This window comes from Patagioenas fasciata, chromosome 4 (assembly GCF_037038585.1).
Source record: "Patagioenas fasciata isolate bPatFas1 chromosome 4, bPatFas1.hap1, whole genome shotgun sequence".
NCBI classification, from domain to species: Eukaryota; Metazoa; Chordata; class Aves; order Columbiformes; family Columbidae; genus Patagioenas; species Patagioenas fasciata.
In genome coordinates this window covers 23,476,898-23,498,657 of record NC_092523.1, presented here as the reverse complement: position 1 = coordinate 23,498,657, position 21,760 = coordinate 23,476,898, and the positions used below count along the sequence as shown (strand labels likewise).

The following is a 21,760-nucleotide window of genomic DNA, read 5'->3' as shown; positions in this document are numbered from 1 at the left end:
CTATAGTGGGTTAAAGTTAATGCCAGTCTCTTGCATGAGGTTTGTATGATATTTGGAGGTTCGTGATTAAGTAACTGACATCTGAAACTATATATTTATCTACATGAAGGAAAACCTGGTAAAGGTTGTAGATTGATTTATGGATACTTATTTAAAAAGTTGATCCCAAATGAGCAATTTCAAATTAGGAAATAAGTGTTCATGTCTCTTGCTTTTAGGAATTGCTAGTATTAATGTCTGTAGCCACAACTATCTCCTAAAATGCCTTGACTATTGGACTATTTTTAGTAGACATACAAGTTGTATCACTATATTTTGAATTGCCAGGTAGTGTTGTCATTACTGAAACAACATACGCTATACAGCAAGACAGTCAGATTTCCAAACTGTTCCTGATATCCAGAGGCTACTTGCGATTTACATTTAAAGAGCTGAGCAGAAATAGAAAAAATAGAGCAATATGTCATATGTCAAATTGAGTTTGGACACAATCTGAAGCAATTAGGATTAATTAAGTTAATAAAAAGAACAGTCATGAAGACTGATAGGGTATAAAGGTATTAATTTGAAGCTGAAATTATAACTTTATTTTGACATATGCTGAATATTAGCCAGACATATCACAGAAAAAGCAATTTTGGGATGACAGTGTGCAGTCTGACAGCATTTACCTGAAGCATTCTGCGGCAAATTTCAGATTCTAACATCTGTCCGAAAAAGAGGTAAGGTGGATTTATTATTAAAACACTAGATGGGTATTTAGAGTTCTTTATTACTTATTAGTTCTGCTGATAAAGAAATGAAAATGAAATAGAGTTATGGTGAGGGGCAGAAAGGGCTTGTCCTGGGTTACCACTTTCTGTTTCATTTTATTTTTTCCAAGGCAATGGTAGCTGTGCTCTATCCGTGAAAGCTCATACCAAATACACCTCTGCCCTTTTCAAAGCATTTTAAGCTCCTGCCCAGAAAACCAGAGAAGTCACTAGCACAAGGCCATGCGAATATGTCATCAAGGGACTTACCTTCTAAAGATTTTCTGTAATAATATCTATATGCAATAATTTTCAATAAGGGAACACTCAACAGCTAATATATCCATGCAGATGTGGGTATGACCAGGAGATGACCGAACAGACCACTCTTCTAGATAAAGATCTGTTTGCTCTCTGTGGTGTGTACCGGTTAGTGGATGTATGTATTTAATTGAGTGTGTTGGGCTTGTTCTGCAGGCTGTTAGTCACCAATCCTTTGCTAGGACTAAAATAGCTGGACTGGTTTAGGCTGCCTAAGAACTAGGCCTTATGTATATATGTATACGCTAATGTTAGTTAAAATTACAATAGAGAAATGAATGCAGAATATGTGAAAGAGATGAATGATGTGATGAGGTATTTGTAGCATGGAAGACAGGAAATTTTTTACCGTTGGTTTATGGAGTGTAGTGTCTAAAAACAGAGTCAACCAAAAAGAGATGGAAAAAGTAGGAAAGGGGAATAAGGAAGAAGTCAATTGAAATTCAGTTTACTAGAAGCTATTTGTTAAGTAAAAATTCTTGTATACAGACAACTCTTCCTTAATAAAGATTTTATATTTTTTTAACCTTTCACATTTTAAAAAATTCATTCATGTATTTCTGTTAAACTATAAACTCTTCCAGAAGCGCGGTGTTAGAATAAACCTGTGAAAAAATAGTGTTAGGTATGTGATTAGTCTTTTTTGAGTTCTGTAGAGAGGCATTTAATTGACAAGTGGTTTCTACTGATTCTTTTATGAGTAGAAAAAGAACAACATGGGATTAATTACTCCATTACTACTGATCTGTTTGTGGGTGCTTGGTGCTGGTTTTTGCTGTTTGTTATTTTTGTACTTTTTTTTTTTTTGGGGGGGGGAGGGATTTGTTTGTTTCTTTCTTTTGATTTGGTTTTTTGTTTTCTTTTTTTTTTTTTCCAGATATATATACACACACACACACACAAACAGAGGAGAAGGAGATAAAAATACATAACTTGATATATTTTGTTGATATTCCCAGACTGTATGGGACAAGACTAAAATGCAAGACAGTAAGTGAATAAAATGTTGGAAATCAGTTTGTTCTCTAGAAACTAATTCACTATGACTGACCCTCTTGTAGGCTGTTTGTCAACATTTTTTGTTCTCCATTTCTGCAGCCACCACTGCATAACATACTAATAACTTCAGTGAGTTATTCTGGAGATACATTTTTTCCAACACATACTGCCTCAGGGTTCTCTTGAAAGCGTAATTCTTCAGATTTTGGCAATCACTTAGTGTCCGTCATTCTTATCCATCCTTTCAGTCTTTCTCTTTTCCTTTTGACTACTTTCCAGGCAGCTGTTCTCATTGTCTGCTCTTAAATTAATCTCCATTTGGGAAAATGCATCAAGTTTGCAGTAGATCAGTCCATTTCCAGCTCACTGCCATCCTTTGTTTGCAATCATAAGTCTCACTGCTTGCAAAATGTAAGCAATCATATGTGACTCACTTATGTAGTACTTGTCAACTTTTCTTCTTAGAGCGCTTCTCTAATAGATCTTTTCCTCAAGGCAAATGTAAATCCCACGTGTTCAAGATCAGAGGAAAGCAATGTAATCACAAATTGGAAGAATAATTTGCAGATGGGATGTATTAATTGAAGAAGGAATTTAGGTTGAGTTATAGGCATAATCTTTAAGACATTCACTGGATATCAAAAGCAATCCTTCACACACTTAAGATCTTCATAACTGAGCTATTAAAAAAGCTCCCCAGAACAGAAAGAGGCAAAGCTTGGCTATCCATCAAAGTATGTACTGGTTTATTGAAATGCAGTGTTCAGTCATGTAGGTAAAAAATTAGTAATGTCTTCTTCATATGTGAGAATGAAATGTCACAAAAGATAGAGAGAAACATTATCACTGCAAATATTCCAAACCACATTTCTGTTCTTGGCAGCAGCAGGAGTGACAGCTTTGTGTACTACAACAACAGACTTCCGATGTATTTATCAGCATGTAGTAACAGTTAAATCTTACTCTCATAATCATCTGTATTCTCAGGTACAGTGTCATATACAAGGAAGGAAAGACTGAATAACTGGCTTTTTTCTTTTTTTTTTTTGTTTTGTTTTGTTTAGACTAATTAGCTGGATGATCTAAACTATTCCCCAGTGTTAGTGGTTCAGTTGCTCTTAGGAATTCATTTTTGCAGCACTTCAAACAAACTCTGAGCTTGAACATTAAAGGTTGGTGGAACGGGCTTGAGTTAGTCTTTGCTGTCTTTGTCCAGGAAGAAAAAATTATTCACTTTGACAGAATGAAAAGGTGGACGTGTATTTTTCTTTCACTCAGGGAAAAACAGAATCTCCAAAAATCATACTCTGTTGCCTTGAATAATACTTGCTGGTTTTTCCTTGTCAAATAGTTGGAAGTATTTTTCCTCCCTGTTTGTTTATGACTGCCTTTTTTCTTGTTCTACATAGTCGATACTTTGCAAGCATTTCATTTAACACGAACTTTTGTTCAAAGAGCAAATAAATAATCCAGATTCTCAGATGCTGGAGTGGAAATGAAAGGACAGTACATTAAAAGGGCATGTCCATGTTACTGAGATTAGAGATTATAACTGTATAAAAAAACAAGTGCTATTGGACTTAGCTTTCTCTGTCTTGTTTTCTGAATAGACCCCTGACACAGGTCCTAAAGATCCCCCATACGGTGAAATCAGGACGGTTATGTACCCTTAAATATGATTAGAAAAACTCATCACTGTACGAGTGAGCCATGTACATCTATGCAATACTCTGTTAGTTCTGAAGTGGTCTCTGTGGTCTTTCATCTCACTTAGGAGTCCAGGCAGACATTTCATTTGATTTAAAGAATCCACTTCTGCAAATAACTCTGAACAACACTCCATTTTCTTAAAGGCACTTTTTATATAAAATATTTCACTGACTAAAGAATTGCAGAGAAAGTAGAAACATTAGGCTGTTTCTAGTACCAAGGATAGCATCACAGGCTTGGAAGTCCCAACATACTCTTTTGCTGAAGATGTGCTGTTGCATAGCTTAGAATTGTAAGATAAAGAAGTGGAATGAATTTTTTTTTTCTTTTGAGCAATACTTATTTATCCATCTTCCATTAAGCACTTATTTAATGAATTCTTCTTTTTAAAATAGAGAAATTCCACCTACCCCCATTTAGCAAGTCTTCCCCTTCCTCCTTCCCCCTCCACTTATGTTGTCCTTCACTTGAGTGGATTCATTTTTGCCAATCTTCTGTTGCTTTGTGCTAATGACAAAGAGAGGGAGTTAAAATCACAAAAACCTGGTTGTCATGAAAACTAATGGCAGCAATCTACTGGTTTCACAAGATGTACTTATTGCCATGGGATTTGTTTCAGCATTGAGGGAGGAGAAGAAACTTTCTACATCTTTATTCTTAGCTTTTTAAACTTTTCAGACATTTACAAATTTTTCATGGAAGAGATCAACCCTGAAATGAATTATTAACAGAATAAAACATGAATGAAATTGTTTGGGGTAAACCAAACCAGCCAAACAAACAAAACCACAACAAACAGGTTGTGCAAAGTTTTATTGGTAAGTAGTCATACAGAGTCCTAGACTCAGTAGCTACTAAAGCAGTAAGGATTACTTTAAACACAATTACCTTGTCTCATCTCCTGAATTTATGGAAATGCATAAAAAATATTTTTTTTAATAGTAACTTTGTTTCATTTTCACTTTTTTTCCTCCACACAAGCCATAAAGAATAACCTTTCGTAAAAATCCATTGTTGTTATGATAGGCTATCAAACAGAATAAAAAAGAAATATTTGATACAGAGAAAAACTGTCTATAGAAAAAGTGAAATTATTGCAGTCTTTTGCAATCAATTATAAAACAGAGAAATCATTTCAGGAACAGTCCTGGTGTAATTCAACACACTAAATCATCATGATAGTTCTAGAAAGACCCTGAAGACACACTTACTTGAAGTACTTAAAGCTAAAGCAACTAAAATCAAATAAAATTAACCTGAGGTTGATAGCATCATATTTCCATTTATCTAAATTATTTACAGCGTGACTTGCATTTTTCTGTATGAAAGATTTTTTAACTACTTTTTAGATAACTCAATTGGAGTTTTTTTCTGTTTGTGTACATACTCTCTTGAAAATCAGCAAGATAATTGTAGTTTTGGTTTGGCTAATTAAACTTCAGCCTGCACTTAGACAACACTTACAAGTACCTGAACCATACTCAACAGAACATAAAGTAATGTCTTAAGAAGCTATTTCTGAAAAACAAAAACAAAACAACAAACAAATAATTTGTGTAACACCATTTTCAAAATGAGGCAGTAGCGGTCTTTATTCCCTGGCAGAGAAGCGATTTCCCCAGTTCACACACAGTGTCTCTGAGGCGGTGTAGCAGAGTGCAGGACACAGATACCAAGTTTTCTGGCTAGGTACTGTTAGAATACTGCCTGTATTCTATTGTATTAATTAAATTCTTATTACTATATTTCTTATATAACTCTTTAAATAGGCTTTGTTGTTAGCATTTGTTCTTGTATGGTTTTGATTAGATATAGAATGAAACCATATAATTTTAAGGTTTTTTGTTTTTAATATTCTTTCAAACTATTTTATGTGACTATTAATGTGTGTGTGCATACATATGCACACAAAATGTAAGTAATAATAAAACACTAGATATATTACTATATTCCTATGTTATTTGGGATATGTGTAATCATTAAGCTAGGTAGAGGTAATTAAATTCCATTCTAAATCGTACTTTTAGTTTCCTTACATCTTTTGTGTGGGAAAATTCATTTATGTTGGCTTCCAAATTGACAGATATACCATGAAACAACAGAAAAAATGTTTTTTTGAAGTTTGAGAAAAATTCAGCAGACTCTGTCTGTGGTCACATCATTTGAAAAATTACCTTCAAATGAACTGACTAGTCTTATTTTTCTGTGCTTCTGATTCTAAAGCGGCATGAAACCTCTTTCACATAAATTAAGCTGCCTAAGAAGTAATAGACAAATAGTACTGGCAAAATATTAAAGTCAAATAAATCAAATTTAATGTTTTTATTTTCCCTCCTGTAGTCCTAATTTAAGTGCTCATGATTATTGAATTCAGTGGGGATGTATTTAGACCTCAACCCAGAAAGCCACTTAAACACTTTTTTTTTTTTTAAGTTTAAATTATATTCATCAGATAGGACTGCTGCCTACTAGTTAATTTACTTTCTTTTAGTGTGTGATTTGTCATTCAAGAGTTATAATTAATATTTCAAATAAAACCCTCTTGAAGTCAGTAGGTTTCAAAAGAAAGAGTGCTTCTGAGTGCTGGGGTAACCACTATGTTTCAACTGGCAATTTGAGATATGCATGTATACAGCTGGGGACCAGAAAGAACTCTGAGACAGAAATTACCAAAAAGTATATGTATCAGGGACACGTATACATAGTGGCAAACTTGTGCTGAGAAGAAATTAAAAAACAAACAAACAAAAAACAAAACAAAACAAAACAAAAAAAAACCCAACCCTTTAAAAAAGTCATTATAAAGTAAATGATAATTATACATTTATATTGAAGTTTCATAAATAGAAGTGCTTCTACTTTAAAAGGACTTTTTGTTTGTTATATATTCCAGAATGGTACCCTGTATTGAATGCAGGTTTCAGAAATTATCTGCAATGATCAGGCCTCACTTAGTCTGAAAAAATGAATCTCTGCTAAGACAAGTAACCTGCTTTTCGTTTAGCATTCTTTTTTTTTTTTTTTTGAATTTATTTAACAAAAGCTGAAAGCTGAGTATTTTATAGGTTTTTATATACTTCAGATTTTTGTAAATTCTTATGCATATAAAATACTGCATAAAATAGTTATTTTGCATGAGGAGTACAAGAATTCATGGCATATTAAGCTTACATCAAAGTAAACATACAGATATTGGCAGCCACATGGGGATTACTAATATCACTTGGAAGGTCACTCTGTAAAATATGCTGGTTTAGCAACCAATAGAAGAAATTGACAAAGGATATGTTTTTGATATATTTCCCTTGGGAAGGTTTGGATCACTAGAGACTTGACTGCAAAAAGATATGTGTAACTTTAAAAAAAAAGATGCAAAAGAAAAAAAAAGATTGAAAGTAGATATCTGGTTTTATATAACAAAGTCTTCAATGTTGCTGTTTTCTCCATAACATGGAGGAATTGTACTAAATTTAGTAAATACACAGGATCCATTTCTACAGTATTACACCATTATTACTTATTAAAATTCAGCAAGGTCATGCCAGTTAGTGCAACATTTGCTCTTTCCAGGTTATCATGACTGCAGAGTAATTTTTTTTGCATACATCAATTTATGCCTGGAAGAAATATCTTTTGTATCAAATATGGAAATTATGTTGTAATTTTAACAAATAGCTTTGTATCATAATACATAGAATACCCAAATGTGTGTATGTATAAATGTATATGCAGATGATACCTATCTATAGATACAGATGTCTATCTCCAGTGTCTCAATGACTGCCCATTAGCTTCATATTGTAAGTTAATAGTGTGGCAAAGGAACACATATGTATCAAATAAGATTTTATCTTTCTTTTATTTTCAGTACTGGCTTGCTCCATGTAATACTTCAAGAAAATGTCAAAAGAGTTGACCTGGAAAAATATGCTGCTTCATCAAAATGTGATCATAATTAGCATCATTCAATTATAGAACTATGTTAGTGGTGCCTGACAGCTTTCTGATATTTGAAGTAACATTTAAAGCAAATAGTAAAGGTTGAGGAAGACTTGACTTTCTCAGAGTTGTTGTCACTTTGACATAAGATCATTTGCAGAGAAATCCTGATGTTACACAATATTGTTTCAGCAAGACATAGGTCATCAACTGTGACCATGTAAACACGGAAGTAAACTGATACAGAGGAAGAAAGGAGATGTTAGTTTCTTACCCTGTGTGGGAAGGTCTTGGCTGGGCAGTGGGCAGAGCCCACAGGAGGGCTGAGCACTGGCATGTTGAATAGCAAGGGTCTACTGTTACTTGACAACTGTGGTAATTATGGCTTGTGGAATAACTGCAAGAGCTAGTAACAACACAGAATGAATGAGGAACTGAGCAGTCTAGAAAAGTCATTAACTATGAAAATGAACCAATTACATTAATTGGAAGAATGGTCTCAAGAATGGTTTGTTTAAAGAGTTTTCCAATAAGTAGTAGCAACTGCTATCCGCAAAAGCATAGTATAGTAGCATGTTATTATTTGTGATGCAAGATTTCTGCAGATTTCATAGCTTTTTTTAATGTTGCTCTAGAAAGAATAGGGCAGAGAGGGGAGGGTTTATGAGTAAAGCAATGCTCTCTGTGCCACTAATGACTTCTAACAGGGAACTGACAAGAGTTAAAACCAGTTATTGGGCTCTTTACAGACTGAATCAGCAGCTCCTGTGTTCAGAGGTTACATCCATTCATAATAGAGTTTCCCTGCCTGGAGGAAAAACTGTCCAGGATGGGACAGAAAGTACATGTTAAATGAGACTGAATTTCATCTGTGGTTGCATCTGTGCCACAATGAGTGGGTGGAATTTTATGCTGACATCTTAGATAATTGCCTTGTATGTACCTGACATTAGGTGTGGTAGCATTGTAATATTTGACACTCAGTAGTGATCCAGGAGAATGAGCAAGAGTCACCCTTCTCTCTGTGGTGGAAAGCTTTCTTCTGCAATACTTAGATATCTGAAACTTACTGTTTCAGAGAATAGCATCAGAAGGCATTGAATGCTGGATCGCTCAGCTTGCACAATGGTTCCATTTGCTATCAAATGACCTTAAGGTTTTCTTCACTAGTTTAACTTGAATAATATGAAGCCTGAATTCAAATGTCCCTATGGTGGCCATGAGGAGAGAAAATTATAACATCTTCAAAATTAAACTGTGATTCCTGTATCCTTTGACCCCATAACTGACTTTTACTGCCATCTCCATAAGTATGTTAGCTTCATCATGTTGAAGAGATCATAACTTCTTCCAAAGCACCTGGGGGAAGCATTTCCTTTCAGTTCATTGATTAAGCTGTTCTCTGGGACAGCAATGCCACACAGCTGTGTCTAGTCTTTTTATGCTTAAGTAATTATAATTAAGGTTGTAGTCTTCTTTATTCCGTTGCACTAGTGCATTAATATTTTCAACTACTTTAAATTAAAAAAAAAAATAAATAAAAACCAACTTAGCTAGGATTAAAAGTGAGTGCATGCAGAAGATGAGGAGTTACCACATCTATTTAAATAACATTTATGTAGTAGAACTATGTGAAGAACTTATGAAAAACAGAATGGACATTCCAATATAGCACTTTTTTGCTGTTTGTGACTTGTAACATACTCAAGTTCTGCGTTTTTAGTTACTAATCTTCAAAAATTAGCTTCCTGTCTTATCACAGTGAAAGTCTGAATATCAGGATATTGCAGAATATGTAATAGCCAACTAGTATCTCATAATAAAGCTTACACTGTAGCAATAGTGGCAGCCTCGGTTTCTTCATTAAACTCAAAAGCATTCGCTGTTTCTGTGATGTTAAAAAGGACAAGTCTTTTTGTTTAATTTGAGATAACAATTGTGTAGAATTGCTACTTCTAGACTGAATTAATTGCTTTACAGTATTTTCACCTGTTTCAGTGAAAAGTGCATTTTAAAGGATCTGTGGATTTTAGAGTTGTTCCAGAAGCAGTCAAAACCAGTCTTCCTAAAATAAAGTATATAAACTCATTTTAGATACCAGATTTTTAGCACTGTGGCTGGAAATATTTTTCCATTCATATATACTATAAGGTTCAATCAATGTAAGTGTAGGTTAGCTTAGTGAGGTAAGGAGTTCCTAACTCTTAATGGTAGATTAAACTATATATCTTTTCACTATTTGCTGGATGTGACCTTGGGCTACCTAGACAACTTGTGTGGGTCTTTTTCCCAAATATACAGGAGACGATCTTTTCCTTGGCTAGATTTTGGATAGGTACATTGCAGTAAGTGGCATTCATGCTAGTTGCAAAGTGTGTAATTCTTCTGGGAAATGGTAAATTCTTCAATAAGAAAAATAAGTAGTCATACAGGGTTTTTTACTTACTATTTTTGAAAGAGAAAGAAAGAGAAAAAGATAAAGCAGGGGAGAGGGAGAGGGAGAGGGAGAGGGAGAGGGAGAGGGAGAGGGAGAGGGAGAGGGAGAGGGAGAGGGAGAGGGAGAGGGAGAGGGAGAGGGAGGGGAGAGGGAGGGGAGAGGAGAGGGAGAGGGAGAGGGAAAAAAAAAAGCAGATTTGTAAGCTATATTCCACTTAATCAAATTTGTATGCCCACATTTGTTTGGAAGATGGAACTTAAGTTGGTTAATAGTCTACTTTGAGACAACATGTAAGAGATACAGTGTGGGGGACTACGGTGGGTCCGTGGATTCCCTGACGGAAGGCATGGGAACAGAAATTAGCCTTGAAGATATGAAGGCCTACCCATGAGTAAAGGAGTATCTGGAGATGTTAAGGATGTACCTGTGAGAGAGAAGGGAGTAGAAGAGTAACATTGATGATAGCAAAATTAGCCAATGAGATGTTACTGCTGTAACTTGTAACCAATAGTGAAGAGACATATGAATTGGTAAAACTGTATAAAAATGCACTTGTGGCAATAAATGGCATCTACTACTTTCATCCTGGAAGAACTTGGTCTATGTCGTTTGTCTGTCTCAACCACGACAATACAGAAACAAGTGCTAGGCAAGGTAGCTTCTGCTGGATTTATGAGGACCTCCCATAAACTAACTGGTGTCATGTTTAAAATTAAGGATACATTTTCTGGGTTAAAATATACTTATGGTTTAAAATACTGCATGAAGGTAGTCCTAGGTGAGGCAAAGTTGCTTGGCTTTGAGAAAGAAACTTAATCAGAACTGAAACAGACAAAAAACTTGAAGTAGATCTGGGACTATCATGCATTTACATGCTCTTGGTAAAAAGAGACTTTCTATTTCCTTCTTTCTCTGTTTGAAAAGTATTAAATTTAGGGTGAATAATGAATGTAGATCACTTCAAAAACATGAAGCCATCTCTGCCCCCAGGAGAAACCAGTAGCAACTGAAAGCTATCTAAAAGAGCAACTGTTTTGTCATTATATTTATTCCTACAACAATAAGTTTTGACATGAGATCAGGACCTCTAGGCACTATTTCTAGACTAATTTATTTAATACAGTGAAAGAATTCATCTTAAATAAAGAGTGCTTTGACACAGAGCTGAATTGATGACTCTGTGTCTTATTTGTCTTTAACTGGGCTTTAATCATTACAGTTTTGTTGCAATCTATATCATTACCTTCACTTAAGCTTATCCCCCATTAAGTGTTGTAATGATGTGTTAAGCACTTCAAGGAAATTAATATTTGTATGCTATTTGTGGCCAGCAGGACTAGGGAAGTGGTCGTCCCCCTGTACTCAACACTGGTGAGGCCCCACCTTGAATCCTGTGTTTGGTTTTGGGCCCCTTACTACAAGAAAGACATTGAGGTGCTGCAGCGTGTCCAAAGAAGAGCAACGAAGCTGGTAAGGGGCCTGGAGCACAAGTCCTATGAGGAACGGCTGTAGGAGCTGGGGCTGTTTAGCCTGGAGAAAAGTAGGCTGAGGGGGGAGACCTTAATGTCCTCTTCAACTCTCTGGAAGGAGGTTGTAGCATGGAGTACATTGGTCTCTTCTCCCAAGTAGCAAGCGATAGGATGAGAGGAAATGGCCTCAAGTTGTACCAGGGGAGGTTTTGATTGGATATCAGGAAAAATGTATTCACTGAAAGTGTTGTGAAGCATTGGAACAGGCTGCCCAGAGAAGTGGTTGAGTCAGAATTTCTGGACATGTTTAAAAGATATGTAGATGTGATGTTAAGGACATGATTTAGTGGTGGACTTGGCAGTGCTAGCTTAACAGTTGGACTCAATGATCTTAAAGGTCTTTCACAATTTAAATTATTCTGTTCTTTGATTCTAGACATTTCTCATTGTCTTACATCAGCTGGAATATTTTGGATACCTGCAGGATAATTGCTAATAATAGAAAACAAATAATGTTGAAGCCTCATATAAATTCACTACTTTATTATGGACTAGTCACAGTTTTTTGAACATTAGCTATGTCTCATAATGAAGATCAGCTGGTCTCTAGCATTATTAAAATTTCACAATACTATTTTTTTCAGAAGGAGAAAATAAAAGGAAATAATGTCCTTAGTTGAGAGGAGGAGCTAGCTGCCTATCAGAGATTGTGGAGCTTTTTAGCATTGTGTAACACAAATGATTATGAAGTGTTTAATTGCATAGGTATTCTTTAATCAGGAATATTTAAACAAGGTCAAACTAAGAAAATGCTGTTTTGGGAATTAGAAAAATTCTATGCATAAATATTTACCTACCGGAGTTCAAACATAATAATCACAACTTTTCACTGTCATAGTTTCCTGCCAGATCAATAAAATTTTAGTTAGACTATTGATCTGTGCATGTCTTGTATTTATGACCATGATTTCCCAGTGCAAAACTTGTATAAAATATTCTGCTCTTAAATAAAAACCCATTGCATTCAAAGCTAATATTAGCTGTAATCAGTGAGTATATTTAAATGAATACTGACACATGGGTTGCCACTATCTAATAGTTTGTCTTCTGTTTCTCAAAATGCATTTTCTTGAGAAGATGAAAAAAATATCGTTGCCATGTATCTTATTAGAAACATATGAGTATTTTCTTCAGTATTTTTCCTCCCAGTAAAAACAGGTGAAAATACTGAGATCTAAATGTGTGTGAGGTACCAGTATATATTCTGGCAATTTTCTAGCATAAAAACTGACCTGAATTAGAAGTGTTTGGCCTTGCTAAAAGATAAGTCTTTGAGTCAGGAACTTCTGGGCAGGAAGGAACACACCACCAAAATGGGAAAAGGAGAAAGATATAAAGGAGGTATTTGGCTGAGATCATTAGTTGAGTGAAATAGCCAAGCAGTATATTGGATGACCCTGGGGACTCAAGTAATAGAAAAGGGCTGAAATTTAATAGCACAACATGGAAGGTCATACACTAGGGGACTAACAACAAACATTTCTGCAATAAGCTAGGAGCTGATCAGCTGAGGTGGAGTAGTCAATGACAGGTTGACTCTAAGTTCCTAATACAATACAATCCAAGGGTGTGTTTGCTAATGTATTTCTAGAGAGAAAAGTAAATCCACAAACCAGTATAAAGACCTTACTCATCATATTAAGTATTATTTTTGTCATCTCGTTTTCAAAATAGATGGATTTAATAATTAATAAGTGTAGAAATATACTACTAAAATATGTTGGCCTTTAACCCTTAAAATAAAATCTGAGAGCAGGTATGATTTGTTCCATATAAATGCTTTAGGGAGGCAAACATCAGTGCTAGACATTAAGTGAATGTTTTTTGCTGGGATATGAACAAATACATATTAACTGTCCATGGAACAAATTGCGTGGCAATTTAAAGGCCAATAACTATCAGAGTTGTGATATTCTAATTCAGCCTTCTAATATAAGACAACAAACAAACCAATAAACAAACCCCAAGCAAACTAGATGAAGTGAAGCTTTATCAATTTTATATGTTTTGGTATCTGGTTATCTGTGTCCTAATGGAAAAGAAACCATTATAGATAGGTCTGTGGCACTTTTTTATTCCTGATCTATGTGTGGAAAATTGCATTAAACAACGATTTAGCCCCATCCTCTGCATGACCAAGAATATGGGCAATGAATTTTTTTGTATTCATGAGCAGCCATTAATATGTGTCTCTGATAGATGCAAAAATGTTACGGGAGGAAGAAGAAGCTGGGAGATAGTTTTAAAGAGGAATGATTCAAAGAGCAGTTTTGGCATGTAAATAGACAGATTGAGGATTAATTTTTTCAGAAGCTCTTGTGAGTGAAAGCAAAATAAGAAAAAAAGCTCTTTTGGAGCTAAATATATAGGACGAGGTAAGTGCATGGATTAGGGTGAAAGAATAGTTTCTCATAAATGCATAGTTGTTCAAAGACAACTTCAGGAGTTTATTTCTGATTTGGTAACAGAGTAATCATCAATAATATTGTGCTTATTGCTATGAACCAGCTCAAAGAGAACTACTTATTTGCTACTTATTTGTGTGTAATACAGAGAGTGGCAGGCTCATTAGCTTTGCCTTTAGTCAGCAGAGCAAAAGGATATGATGGAGGAAATTAGCTCTTCCAGTGGTGGAAGGCTCTGACACCTGCCATGGCTCTTTTCCTGACTAGCAGTTGCTGCATCAGTTCACTACTTTAGCTGAATACTTCCCCTAACTCTGGGCACATGGTAATTCACATGTGAGCACTTAATTAATTGGTTCATTTAATCAGTGTATGTGCAGAAAAGGCCTTATGCTAGCAGTATTGCTCCCCAGGAGAGATTGCCCATTTGAGAGGCATGGTCTCTATGTCCCCTGATAGCAATTAACAACTACCAAATTACTCCCACTGAATAATCACGAAATTTCTCTGCCTCGGATCATTTCATGTAGCCTAATAGTGCTTAAATTTAGTATCTTGCCAAACTGGGGACCATTAGAATTGACAGTGATTTTATGTGGTTTTGGAGCTAATTTAAATGAGTGTCTTAGCTAGAGATGAAACTACTTCATGCTTGATGTTTACCTATTGATACTCATTTGAATATTTTTACAAATATTTAGGTAAAATTTAATTTTTTTAATTTAAGATCCTTTAAATTAAAAACCTTTTCTAAATTTAAATTAAAAAAATAAATAATAGTAAATAGATTTCTGCTTCCCTTTAATAGCTAAAAGTTTAAAGTTTCATATTTTTCTGCATAATTATAACATTAAGACTTGATTTTCCTACCAAATGTGATTACTTGAAGGCCACACTTGATTTATTTATTTGTTTTTTTTTCATTTCTCTTCAGGAGAGCATGGTTAACAAAGATATCTAATAGACCTTGCATTTTTTCTCTGAAAAACTTGTTCAGAAAATAACACTTTGTAAAAGTGTTGTTTGAACCAGGCAGCCCAGACATACTCATCATTTGACACACTTGAGTGAAGCCTCTTTCCAGTAAGGGTCATGCTAAAATCAGAATCTTAACATCTGAAAAAAAAATCACAATGATAGTTGTGAATGAAAGCAGTGTTTCTTTAAATCTGCTGCTTTTTGAGTTTATAAAGAGCTCTGACCTCTAAAGCTTCAGATTCTTTCTGTAGAAGAGGTGTTGTCTCCACTAACTCTTGTCATCCAGAAAAACAGTCATTGAAGGCTGAGGTTGTTTGAGTTTGCATGTTACTTCTAAAAATCACATTCCAATTAGATCCAACTTGGAACTGTTTGAGGTTTTCTTTTTGGATTTCAATGCTATGAATAATCCACGCAACAAGAACTGAGACCACCAGTCTGTTTGGAAAGGTCATCAGCCACTGTCAGAATTTTGGAGAGAACATTCTCACGGGCCTTTCAGATCATGTGTCCAGCACAGAGTATGTTCATTTGTTAAACAGGAGACTAAAATTGACATTTCAGTTTAATAATGAAAGTCAATGTTGTACCAAGCAAAATTTTAAGTATCCTAGTAATATGAAAATGCCATTGCCTTTCATCTTTGGATCACCAGACCTGCTTCTCCTCAAGCTACTTGTCTTATTTTGAGTGCACTGACTCCAGGTGGTTACATCTAATCCATACCAATGTAAATCAGGTGTATTGAGAAACACTTTAAAGCAACACTGACTTACAACCAGAGAAGAAAATTGTCCCATTATGTAGTGCTCTTTTTGTGAAGTCTCTATATTCTTGATTTTCATATAGCTGCTCTTATTTTGAAGGAAAAGATACTACTCTAGCAGAGAAAATATTGAACTAAAATAAGGAAAAGTAAGAATAAGAGAGGATAGTTAAAGGAAAGACTTCTATCACTTTTCAAACTTTAACATAATTTTTGCTTTTTCTTCAGTTATTTTTTATTTCTTTTTTGAATTGCCTCCTTTGGTATTCTTTACCATTATTCCCTAGATAATTTGGGTTCTTGTTTTTACCTAACCCATATTGCCTCAAGTGCTTTCTTACAGGTAGTGTGTATCAGTCATTCTCAATGACTTTAGAATGACCTCTTCTTCTTCCTTTTCAAACCTTATTCTTACATTTACTGAAAAATCTTCCAGAAATAGTCTAGATTTGTGCTATCAAAGGCATCTTCTTACCATTTTACTGGGAGAGCAAAATATGTTATTAAAAACCATACATTTTGTTTTCCCTCTGTCACTCAAAAGCCCGCCCCCCAATATTTTAACCTAAAAATTCTTCTGAAGGTGAGTTCTCTTAAGAAGCTTGATAGTTGAATCCAGATGCTTGTCAGATGGAATAAATTTGAGCCCATCTGAACATAATTCCTCCCCTACTCATATCACAGGCTTTCACTTTATGTACCTACTTAAAATACAAAGTCACAGCAAAACTGACAAAATATATGCTCTGCAGTATTTGTGTCTCTCTGAAGTCAAACCTAGAAAAAACTGTCAACTAACCATTGGCAGATTGAAAAAAAAAATGGGGGGGACAGAAGAAAGGATTTAGTCTGCTAATTGATTAGTATTTTTAACTTAAAAAAAATCCAGCAACATTACTTACACTGGTGCAACCACAAATGTCCTTCAGAAGAGCTAAGCTGATATGAAACAAAGGGAAGACAAAGGGTTTAAATTAAGATAATTTTGTTCTAAGGTTTTTAATATCCAACCATGCCTGACTTCAGATAAAACTCAAAGTAACACTCCCTGAATGGACTAGCATACAGCATTAATACACAGGTACACAGTATGTCCTCCTTACAGTCAAGAAATAAGGTAATAAGCTCAAATCCAGTCTTCTAGTTTATATATTGTGAACATTTAGCAGCATAAATAACTCAGATTAATGGTGTTATCAACTCTCTTTTATCATCTTAAAGTTGCAACAGCAACAGAAACGAGAGATTAAAAGAGAATGAACCAAAAGGAGATGCCACTTCAAACAGAGGAATGGTATTAAATGGTTGTTGTGGTACACTTAAAAATTACCTTAAAAGTTCTTCCTATATTCAGTTCTCAGTGGCAATTTCAACAACTAAACAAAGGTTACACTAATAGTAAGAGCTAGTACTGCAGAAAGGGAAGTTGCACAGATTTGTTTCAGTTAGTTTGTTATTTCTGTCTATTGTGTCAATAATTCAGATTCATGCTCATTAAAATGCTGAAAACTATGATGTTTGTAAAAATCAGCTATTTTTAAAGAAAGGTCAAATATTTATTTATTTATTTATTTATCTAATTGTTTTCCCCAGAAAACAGTAAAAACTGTTTATTTTCCAAGTTCAAAGATAATGATAAGTAGTTCATGTGTGTTCATGTCTTTTTTAGAATAGAAATTAGAACATGTATTATAATAAAAAATGGCAAACAGAAATCTACCCTTAGCCACGGGTTGTGCAAGTTTATTTAAGCACACAATGCCTGTGAGAGTTCTAGATCTTTGACAAAAAATTCAGCATATTGAAAATAATTAATGAGTACCCAAGTTTAAGGGAAGATGACAGACAGATTTGAAGAGATGACTGTGTCATCAGCCTGATTTAATTTGCAGGTTAAAGATTAAAACAAGATGAAGAAACTCTAGATTAAGAAAATTATTTTTATTTATTGAAAATATATGAGTTAATTATTCAAAGCACTAGTGAAGTCTTAAAGACATTTTGAAGATATTAATATCCTATTTGCTTTTTCAGCCATTTATTTTAAACTGATTTTCTGTCTTTAAAAGTGATTAATGCATGAAACCTAGACACACTGACTAAATGAAAAAAATTCCCCTTAGGAACACTTCAGTGAAAACATTGTCCTAGTTACTAAAATAGTAATTATACTTAGAGTTTCTGGAGATAAAATATGCCTCTGAGCTTAAAACTTCTTTAGTCAAGCTAAAATTTAGCTTGACCCAAAATTTATTGAGCCGAACTATGTGTTTACAGAGCTCTTTGTTTGAAGAAAAAATAACCTGATAATATATCTGAGAATAAAAATACAAATACATGCCATATAGGAAAGGTCTTCTATGAGATTTTTTTAAAACAATCAATTTTTACATACGTATTCTGTCTACAGTGAGATTCTATTCTGATCTGAAGCACACTTACAAGATAGAAGAAATTATAATAATTCCCAGAGATGCAGTCTTTTTAATTAAATTTGCATTCCACCTATGTGTGATAGATGGGTAAGTACTTGACACGAGATTAAAGCTAAATGATGTCCCTTATTCGATGGTTAGTTATTTTTGTGTGTGATTTTGCAGGTTTCTTGGACAATACCTTTGGATTTTTGAAGTGACAAATGTGAGTATCTATGTGTGCATGTGTTTACACATTTGATAAACATTAAAAATGCAGTTTACACCAAATTGTCCCTGTATGAATCCTAAGATTATTTCTAACTGACTGAAGACATTATGGCCCTCTTGCATTTTAAATACTAAATGTATGTTTAGTCTGAACCTCTTACACAATTATTGTCATCCAAGTTTTTATTTCTTCATATTAGGAGACACGTTTTTCAGTTTTTTTCCCCAGTTTCACTGATGGATTATTCAAATATTACATTCAAATATTGCATTAAACTCAGTTTTATGCATAATTTGGTTTAATGTTTACTCGCAATTGTCCACCTGTTTTGGAGCAAATTTATAACAGATTTTTCTCAGCTGATATGCTCTTGGTAGTTGGAATCACAACTGAAACTTCATTTCTGAAAATTTATACTGAAATTCTTGTCGAAATGTGATTGCTATAATTTCCAAATCAGGATTTTAGAACCTATGGCTAGAGACACAATATTTACCTAGCAGATCCTGACAGTTAAAGAAACGTGGAGAGCTTCATTAACTCATTGCTTTACAGCTACAATTCCAGAGGTGTACTGTACCGTATGACTGACAAAACACAATTAAATCACAGCTGTTAATCCACTGGGTTAAGAACACGTCATAAAAGACTACCTATTGCCTCCAGTATGTATCTTTGTCTCATATTTATGTATCTAATCTGATTATTACCTTAGTAGGTATAGCAAATGGATCTTGCCAGACAAAGTATCAGTAAGGTATAGAAGCTGTGCAGTTGTGCAGGTGGAAAGAAACAAAGGACATCAGGCAAATCCAGAGAGCAATGTAAAGCTGATGTGCTTATTTTATTGTGTGGTTGGTTATTAATTTGCTAATTTGTAGATTTAATGTTCTGAATCCTTGTTGCATGTCCCCCATTCCCTGTTCACAACTGTTGTCTCTCCAGCTCTTACACCTCTGTGCTAGAGATTCCATGTGAATTCTGTTCTGTCACTACAAAGGAATCTCACAGTGATTTGGCATTGTAAGCATAAGAAAGAAATGTAAAGCTTATCTCAGTTCAGCTACCTAAGGTATTTCTTTTCCTTCGTTGATGCAAACCATATGAAGAAAGTTAGATCCAAACTGAGTCTTGTACAAGGAGTCATTTTCTATACCCAGTCTAACTTATCCCAGAATCTATGCTGGTAGGAAGTGTGTTTAGTGAGGATGTTAGGAGAAGAACATTGAGTGATACATGAGCAAGAAAGATACTTAAGTTCTATACACTGGCACATTGGACTTGTCAGTCATGTCACACACTGAATTCAGTCAACCACATTAGCATCCTTTCAGGCATGCGGACAGATTAAGATAACCTTGAAAACCACTGCTTGTTCAAGATTTTTAGACAAGACTGTTTGACACCAAATATAAGAAAACAGCAGTTACGGATATCTGCATTAACTGAAGATGTAGCTGATCATACATTTCCAGTTCAATCTCTCATCTGGAAGTATTACATACATTTTATTACATTATTGAGATTTAATAGTATTGCTAGTAGTGTAATACAGAATTGTTCTTTTTTTTTTTTTCCAAAAGTAGGGTACCTCTTAAAAGTTAAAAATAACTAAGGAAAATTATTTTGTGCATCTGCTGTGGAAAAATGCAGCAGGAAAACAATGGGAACAGAGACATGCCATTTGTGAAGAACAGGATTTTTATTATTTCTATTTTAGTCTCATCCTGAGACCTAAACCGAGATTGACTATATGAGAAACTAATTTAGCAATATATTTATACCTTATAAATAGGTAAATATTCTGTGACAACGTTATTTTGTTCATATTTTTCCTTTTATCAGTTTGGGCAACATGTAGGTAACTGGTCTCATTGTGCTATTGTAAGCTTACATAGAAGATGTATGGCTAAATTCACAGGACGCTTAGACACCAATTGCTCTCTTGCTGCCTGATTTTAAACACACAGCCAGGACACGCACCTGGAGGTAATGCTTTGAACCAAATTTTTTTCTGACTGGTAACTTATTTTACCAATAGGGGAATCAATAAACTTGTGTCCCTTCTCCTGTTCCAACTAGATGGGTCCAAAACTGTAGTGCTTCATGCTGTCAAGGAGCAAAAGAGTTTCACTAAAGTAATAAAAGCAAATATTATGCAGGTTTTAGAACTATGTTTTGATGGAGATCGAAGGGGGAATGTGGATGTAGATTTAGTAAGGACATAATCAAGGTAGTAGACAGAACAATGAAATGAAAAAAGGGGAAACAGCAGAATAGAACTGAAAGAAAGAAGAGAAGGAAAGAGAAGAGAAGGAAAGAGAAGTAAAGAAGAGAAAAGAAAGGAAAAGAGAAAAGAAAAGAGAAATGAAAAGAGAAAGGAAAAGAAAAGAAAGGAAAAGAGAAAAGAAAGGAAAAGAGGAAAGGAAAGAAAAGAAAAGAAAAGAAAAGAAAAGAAAAGAAAAGAAAAGAAAAGAAAAGAAAAGAAAAGAAAAGAAAAGAAAAGAAAAGAAAAGAAAAGAAAAGAAAAGAAAAGAGAAAAGAAAGGATAAAAGAAAGGATAAAAGAAATGAAAAGAGATTTGGAATATAGTGCAAAATGTAAAAGTACAGAAAACCTAGCCGGAAAATAAAATATGTAAGAAAGATTAAGTTTTGTCCTTATGTAAGAACTATAAACATTTTAACAAGATTTTTTTTTTTTTAAATAAGCCTTATGATCCAAATGTATTACATTTTGGGACAGGATAACTTCTGGAGTAAATCAATATATCAGCAAAGAATTTATTTAAATTTATATCAGCTTTTTTCTTCAGAATTATATATTTTTCTTTTTCCTTCTGACTCATTTTTTCCCATTCTTCATGCAATTACAGGTATTGGTGGAAATCTTGCCTTCCCCATCCCCCTGTGAAAAAATCTCTTTCATTTCAGCCTCTATTCTCCTGAGCAGTCCTATTGGCTTTATGAAGAAGATAAAATGGAAGAGCAGCATGATGAAATGCAGTACCTATCTTGCTTTACATGCTTGTATTACACACTTTTTTTTAAGGCATGTGTCATTCTCGTGCAGGTGCTGTATGTCTGACTAAAATTAAAGCGTTGTCACATGGAGAAAACCTCTTCTGGCAGTTTATTTACTGTCTCAGCTCATTCTTTTCACAATATCATAGTGAAATGGTTTATTTCCAAAATTTTTTCTCTTGGTACAGCAAAGGGGGAAGAAAGAAAAAAGTACGAAAAGGAAAATTAAAATGAGACAATTTTTCCCCTTTCTAT

The 21,760-nt window shown here is 34.4% G+C and overlaps 1 long non-coding RNA gene across 1 annotated transcript in view; it reads left to right on the top strand.

Annotated features, from left to right (window-relative positions):
• LOC139827906 (uncharacterized) overlaps nucleotides 1-21,760 on the top strand; it is a 246,622-nt gene that overhangs the window by 95,854 nt on the left and 129,008 nt on the right. The window contains exon 2 of the long non-coding RNA XR_011739033.1: nucleotides 18,437-18,476. This is a non-coding gene — a long non-coding RNA (uncharacterized lncRNA). The remainder of the gene's footprint in view (nucleotides 1-18,436; nucleotides 18,477-21,760) is intronic.